Genomic DNA, 7353 nt, shown 5'->3' with positions numbered 1-7353 from the left:
TTGCTCTCCTGTACCCACACCCTCTTCAGTCCTGTGCCCTTTTAAGGCCCTCCATTGTAGTTCTGCTGTGGGCACCCCTGTTGACGCACTTTGGCACACATTAAAGTAGATGTTCTTAAAAACACATCCCAACATACCTTAGCTCATCCCGATTCTCTCAAACTGCGTATTCTTCCAAGTCCCTGCGTGCACCCTGTGTGAGGTCATTTCGGTTATTTTATCACCACGTCTGCTGCCAAACGGTACCAGTTCAATAAAGCACAAGGTGTAGGATGTGAATTGATTGCAGCTCTGGAACATTAAGCATTAAGCAGTTTCACGTAACAAAACAAGTCCTGCAGTGTTGAATACTGCGAGCTCAAACAATCGCTGGCAATTGGGGATGACAGACCAAGATAAATGAGGAGGGCAGAGGTACCAAACCTTTTCATTCCTCCTACACAGCGTTTCCTGCCTACACAAATAAAAAGCAAATCAGGAGGGAGCTGAATTAATAAATCTTGCTTCCATCTTTATCCTTTCAAACTCCCCCTTCATTTTTGCAAATACACACTGACTAAGAGGCGAGAGCCAGAAAAAACAAACATCCGGTGCATGTCTTCAGACCTCCCTCTGTGTTTTCATTAAGAAGAGAATTTCAGACGATTTTCCAGTGAGAGAAAACCCTCATTGTCAAGCCTTTTACTTTTGTCAGGCTGTGAACTTCTCAATTAAATCAGTTTGTATATGAATTCTTAGTGATTTAGGCGTATCTTTTATAATCTAATGTTGTCTGAGGAACCCTAATCTCATTTATAATTCTTGGTGAGGTTTCTTTACTAATAGGAATGTCCCAATCTAGTTCAATTTATTCTGATTACTTCAGGGATCAGAGCTGAACTGAGCATTGTTTAATGCATCGGTTATCTGCTATTTTGTTGTTTAGAGCTCCTTCTAGTAATCTTTCTTATTGCCCAACCAGCAGCAATGAGGAGAGTTCTTAGAAGGTAAATAAAATAGTTTAGTTAAAGTCAGCAGTGTAAAAGCATTGTACATAACTCCTAAAGCTATATGCATAATACATAACATTCAGTTCATGCTCTTTTTCTAGTGGCTAGAAGTTTTCAAACCACCACTGAACAGTGTGCTCAGAATCAGGTGAAGACTGAAGCCAATCCTAATATGCTGTGGTGGCGCTGGGTTTAGGAGTAGGGCTTATGAGCTCTCTGGGTTCTCCCAGCATGCTCAGCGGCAGAGGCGGTCTTTGCATAGAGGCATTGCTAGGCAACTGCCTTGGGCCCCTCCCACTGCAGCCCACTGTAGGGGCCCCATACTTAGCTGCAAATTCCCATAGGCCTACAGCTGGTAATTGGGGCCCTTTGGACAGTAATTCACAGATAGTGAGTTCATAAATGGTGATTCTTGTATGTTTAAAATGGAAACAAAGACAACACAATAAATTACAAAGAAATACAGATTCCGTCCACACCCCCTCTCTTTCGCATTAAAATGGAATATTCCATCCATGCCATGTGGTCATGCCGGTGAACCGCGAACGCGCTGCTTGTGAAAGACGGAATTAAGGTGAAATTAAGTGTACAAGTGGGATGTGAGCGAAAAAAGAAAAAAGAAGGAAGAGGCTTAACTAAAAACAGATGCTCTTCCAAAACTGATAAGCTTTTTTAGTGTGTCAGCACCCATATCGTCATTTATGACCCACGCCCACTTTTTTGTTTTTCCAGAAACATGCACTGACCTTCTTTGGGTCTCCTTCACCTAAAACTTTAGCAGGGATTGTATGGAAAAATATCAAATCAGGTATATAACTTAAATTAATTAGAGTCAGGGATGAAAATTAAAATACCCTACTGCTATAAATATGCCTAATTGGCATATTATTTTATTATTGTATTATTAAGTTGGCTTGGAAAAGCCAACTTACTGTTCTTCTTATTCTTCTTATTATTATTATTAAGTTGGCTTGGAAAAGCCAACTTATTGTTCTTCGAAATCTTATTATTATTATTATTCTCGGTAAATTTTATAAACAGTTTCTCCTCCTACAGTTTTCAAGCCAGAACCACGAAACTTCACAAGATGATAGAACCTATTGCCGCGGGGTGTGCTTGTGCTTTTCTAAGTGATCGGACCACCAGGGTCCGATCGGTGGTCCGCCAAAGTCAGATTTTTTCCCATAGACTTCCATTCACACTTTTTTCAAACGGCTCTAAAAGTCACAATTTTTGAGCTAGAACCACGAAATTCACAAGACATACAGAACTTGCAGAGACGTTTCAGACGATATGCTGATCTCACCGATACGATTTACGGTTTTCGTAAAATTATCGTACGAACTTTCCCCATAGGAATGAATGGGCGGAATGTTGGCCATCTCACACACACCAGCCGATCCTGCGCACGGCCCCCCTCTCTGCCCTGCTCCTCAGTACTGTATCTGTATGGAGAAGAGACTGCTGAACACAACCCACACTAGAACCAATACAACACTACACACACACCACACCACACACATGCACACACCACACATACACCACACACACACACACACCACACATACACCACACCACACACACACACCACACATACACCACACCACACACACTTCAAACCACACTTCAAACCACACATACCCCACACCACACACTCTCCACACCACACAAACCCCACACCACACAAACTTCAAACCACACATACCCCACACCACACACACACTTCAATCCACACATACCCCACACCACACACACTCCACAGCTCACATACCCCACACCACACACTCCACACCACACATACCACACACTTCACACCAAACACCACACACTCCACACCACACATACCCCACACCACATACACTTTAAACCACACACAAACTCCACAGCTCATATACCCCACACCCCACACACTCCATACCACACACACACTCCACAGCACACATACCCCACACCCCACACACTCCATACCACACACACACTCCACAGCTCCCATACCCCACACCACATACACTTCAAACCACACATACCCCACACCACACACACTCCACACCACACAAACCCCACACCACACACACTTCAAACCACACAAACCCCACACCACACACACTTCAAACCACACATACCCCACACCACACTCACTTCAAACCACACATACCCCACACCACACTCACTTCAAACCACACATACCCCACACCACACACACTTCAAACCACACAAACCCCACACCACACACACTTCAAACCACACATACCCCACACCACACACACTTCAAACCACACATACCCCACACCACACACACTCCACACCACACAAACCCGACACCACACACACTTTAAACCACACACACTCCACAGCTCACATAGCCCACACCACACACACTCCACCCCACACATACCACACACAATTCACAACCCACACCACACACTCCACACCACACATACCACACACCACACACACTTTAAACCACACACACTTCACAGCTCATATACCCCACACCACACACACTTCACACCACACACCCCACACCATACATACTCCACCCCACACATACCATACACAGTTCACACCACACCTACCCCACACCACACACACTCCACACCACACACACCACACTCCACACACTCCATACCACACACACACTCCACAGCACACCCCACACCACACCCTGCACTCTACACACCCCACAAACTCCACACCCAACACACTCCACACCACACACACTCTACAGCCCACACCACAACCAGTAAGCAACACCTTAGCCACACCACACCACGCACTCCACACACCACACACGCCCCACACCACACACGCTCAACACCACACACACTCTACAACCCACACCACAACCAGTTAGCAACACCTTAGCAACCACCTGGAAAACGTTGGCAACTGCCTAGCAATCACTTAGCAGCCACTTTAGAAATTATAGCAACTGCCTAGCAACCAGTTAGCAACACCTTAGCAACCACCTGGAAAATGTTAGCAACTGCCTAGCAACAGCTTAGCAACCACTTTAGAAATGACAGCAACTGCCTAGCAACCACGTGGAAAACGTTAGCAACTGCCTAGCAACCACTTTAGGAATGATAGCAACTGCCTAGCAACCACTTAGCAACACCTTAGCAACCTCCCCGGATACCATAGCAACACCTTAGCAACCGCCTAGCAACACCTTAGCAACCACCTAGCAACACCTTAGCAACCACCCGGATACCATAGCAACACCTTAGCAACCACACGGATACCATAGCAACACCTTAGCAACCACCTAGCAACACCTTAGCAACCACCACAGAAACCATAGCAACACCTTAGCAACCACCTAGCAACACCTTAGCAACCACCCTGGATACCATAGCAACACCTTAGCAACCACCCTGGATACCATAGCAACACCTTAGCAACCACCTAGCAACACCTTAGCAACCACCCTGGATACCATAGCAACACCTTAGCAACCACCTAGCAACACCTCAGCAACCACCCCAGATACTATAGCAACACCTTAGCAACCACCTGGAAAGTTTTTAGATTTCAGCATGTAACCAAAAGTTTTAGATTTCAGCACTTAACCAAAAGTTTTTAGATTTCAGCTGTTAAACAAACGTTTTAAGATTTCAGTGTTTAACCAAAAGTTTTTGGATTTCAGCTGTTAAACTAACGTTTTAAGATTTCAGTGTTTAACCAAAAGTTTTTGGATTTCAGCATTTTACTAAACATTTCTAGATGTAAGCAATTAACCAAAGGTTTTTAGATTTCAGCGTTTAACCAAACGTTTTTAGATTACAGCGTTTTTGGTATTTAGCTTTTAGCCAAAAGTTAACAGCATAGCAACGACTCTTCACACTCTTCAGACAGAAACAGCTTAACAACCATTTTAACTTTTCAACGTTATTAGCGCTCTTTTCCAAGCCAACTTAAAGTTCGTTCACGAACTTTGCCTTTTCTAGTTATTATTATTATTCTACGCTAAAATTTCTCAACGCTACTCCTCCTACAGTTTTCGAGCTAGAACCACCAAACTTCACAGGATGGTAGATCCCATAGCCACTTAAGTTGCTTGTGCTTTTCTAAGCGATCGGAGAACCAGGGTTCTAGCACGGTTCCGTCAAAGTCACTTTTTTCCCCATAGACTTCCATTCACACTTTTTTCAAACTGCTGTAAAAGTCACAATTTTCGAGCTAGAACCACGAAATTCACAAGACATACAGAACTTGCAGAGACGTTTCAGACGATATGCTGATCTCACCGATACGATTTACGGTTTTCGTAAAATTATCGTACGAACTTTCCCCATAGGAATGAATGGGCGGAATGTTGGCCATCTCACACACACCAGCCGATCCTGCGCACGGCCCCCCTCTCTGCCCTGCTCCTCAGTACTGTATCTGTATGGAGAAGAGACTGCTGAACACAACCCACACCAGAACCAATACAACACTACACACACCACACACCACACACACGCACACACCACACACACGCACACACCACACACACTTCAAACCACACATACCCCACACCACACACACACCCCACACTCACCACACGACACACAGTCCACTCCCCACACTCACTCCACACCACACATACTCCACACCACACACACACCCCACACCACACAGTCTACACCCCACACTACACACACTCCACACCACACCCTACACACATTCCACACCACACATACCCCACACCAAACACACTCCACCCCACACACTCCACACCACACATACCCCACACCAAACACATTCCACACCACACACACCCCACACCACACACAGTCTACACCCCACACTACACACACTCCACACCACACCCTACACACATTCCACACCACACATACCCCACACCAAACACACTCCACCCCACACACCACACATACCCCACACCACACACACTTCAAACCACACATACCCCACACCACACACAATCCACACCACACAAACCCCACACCACACACACTTTAAACCACACACACTCCACAGCTCACATACCCCACACCACACACACTCCACCCCACACATACCACACACAATTCACACAACACCACACACTCCACACCACACATACCCCACACCACACACACTTCAAACCACACATACCCCACACCACACACACTCCACATCACACATACCCCACACCACACACTTCACACCCCACACCACACACACTCCACTCACTCACCACACGACACACAGTCCACTCCCCACACTCACTCCACACCACACATACTCCACACCACACAATCTCCACAGTCCACACCACACACACACCCGACACCACACACAGTCTACACCCCACACTACACACACTCCACACCACACCCTACACACATTCCACACCACACATACCCCACACCAAACACACTCCACCCCACACACTCCACACCACACATACCCCACACCAAACACACTCCACACCACACACACCCCACACCACACACAGTCTACACCCCACACTACACACACTCCACACCACACCCTACACACATTCCACACCACACATACCCCACACCAAACACACTCCACCCCACACACACTACACACCACACACCCCACACCACACACAGTCTACACCCCACACTACACACACTCCACACCACACCCTACACACATTCCACACCACACATACCCCACACCAAACACACTCCACCCCACACACTCCACACCACACATACCCCACACCAAACACACTCCACACCACACACACCCCACACCACACACAGTCTACACCCCACACTACACACACTCCACACCACACCCTACACACATTCCACACCACACATACCCCACACCAAACACACTCCACCCCACACACACTACACACCACACACCCCACACCACACACAGTCTACACCCCACACTACACACACTCCACACCACACCCTACACACATTCCACACCACACATACCCCACACCACACACACTTCAAACTACACATACCCCACACCACACACAATCCACACCACACAAACCCCACACCACACACACTTTAAACCACACACACTCCACAGCTCACATACCCCACACCACACACACTCCACCCCACACATACCACACACAATTCACACAACACCACACACTCCACACCACACATACCCCACACCACACACACTTCAAACCACACATACCCCACACCACACACACTCCACATCACACATACCCCACACCACACACTTCACATACCCCACACCACACACACTCCACTCACTCACCACACGACACACAGTCCACTCCCCACACTCACTCCACACCACACATACTCCACACCACACAAACTCCACAGTCCACACCACACACACACCCCACACCACACACAGTCTACACCCCACACTACACACACTCCACACCACACCCTACACA

The 7353-nt window shown here is 47.0% G+C and overlaps 1 long non-coding RNA gene across 1 annotated transcript; it reads right to left on the bottom strand.

The window, feature by feature from the left end:
• Positions 1-4124: 4124 nt before the first annotated feature.
• LOC125805059 (uncharacterized) lies at positions 4125-4579 on the bottom strand. The gene is made up of 3 exons (XR_007441341.1): positions 4386-4579; positions 4246-4353; positions 4125-4214 (listed from the first exon to the last, which is right to left on the bottom strand). It is a non-coding gene; the product is annotated as an uncharacterized LOC125805059 (long non-coding RNA).
• Between the last annotated feature and the right edge of the window lie 2774 nt (positions 4580-7353).

This window comes from Astyanax mexicanus, chromosome 11, assembly GCF_023375975.1.
Source record: "Astyanax mexicanus isolate ESR-SI-001 chromosome 11, AstMex3_surface, whole genome shotgun sequence".
Taxonomy (NCBI): domain Eukaryota; kingdom Metazoa; phylum Chordata; class Actinopteri; order Characiformes; family Acestrorhamphidae; genus Astyanax; species Astyanax mexicanus.
This window is presented reverse-complemented; position numbering and strand designations above follow the sequence as displayed.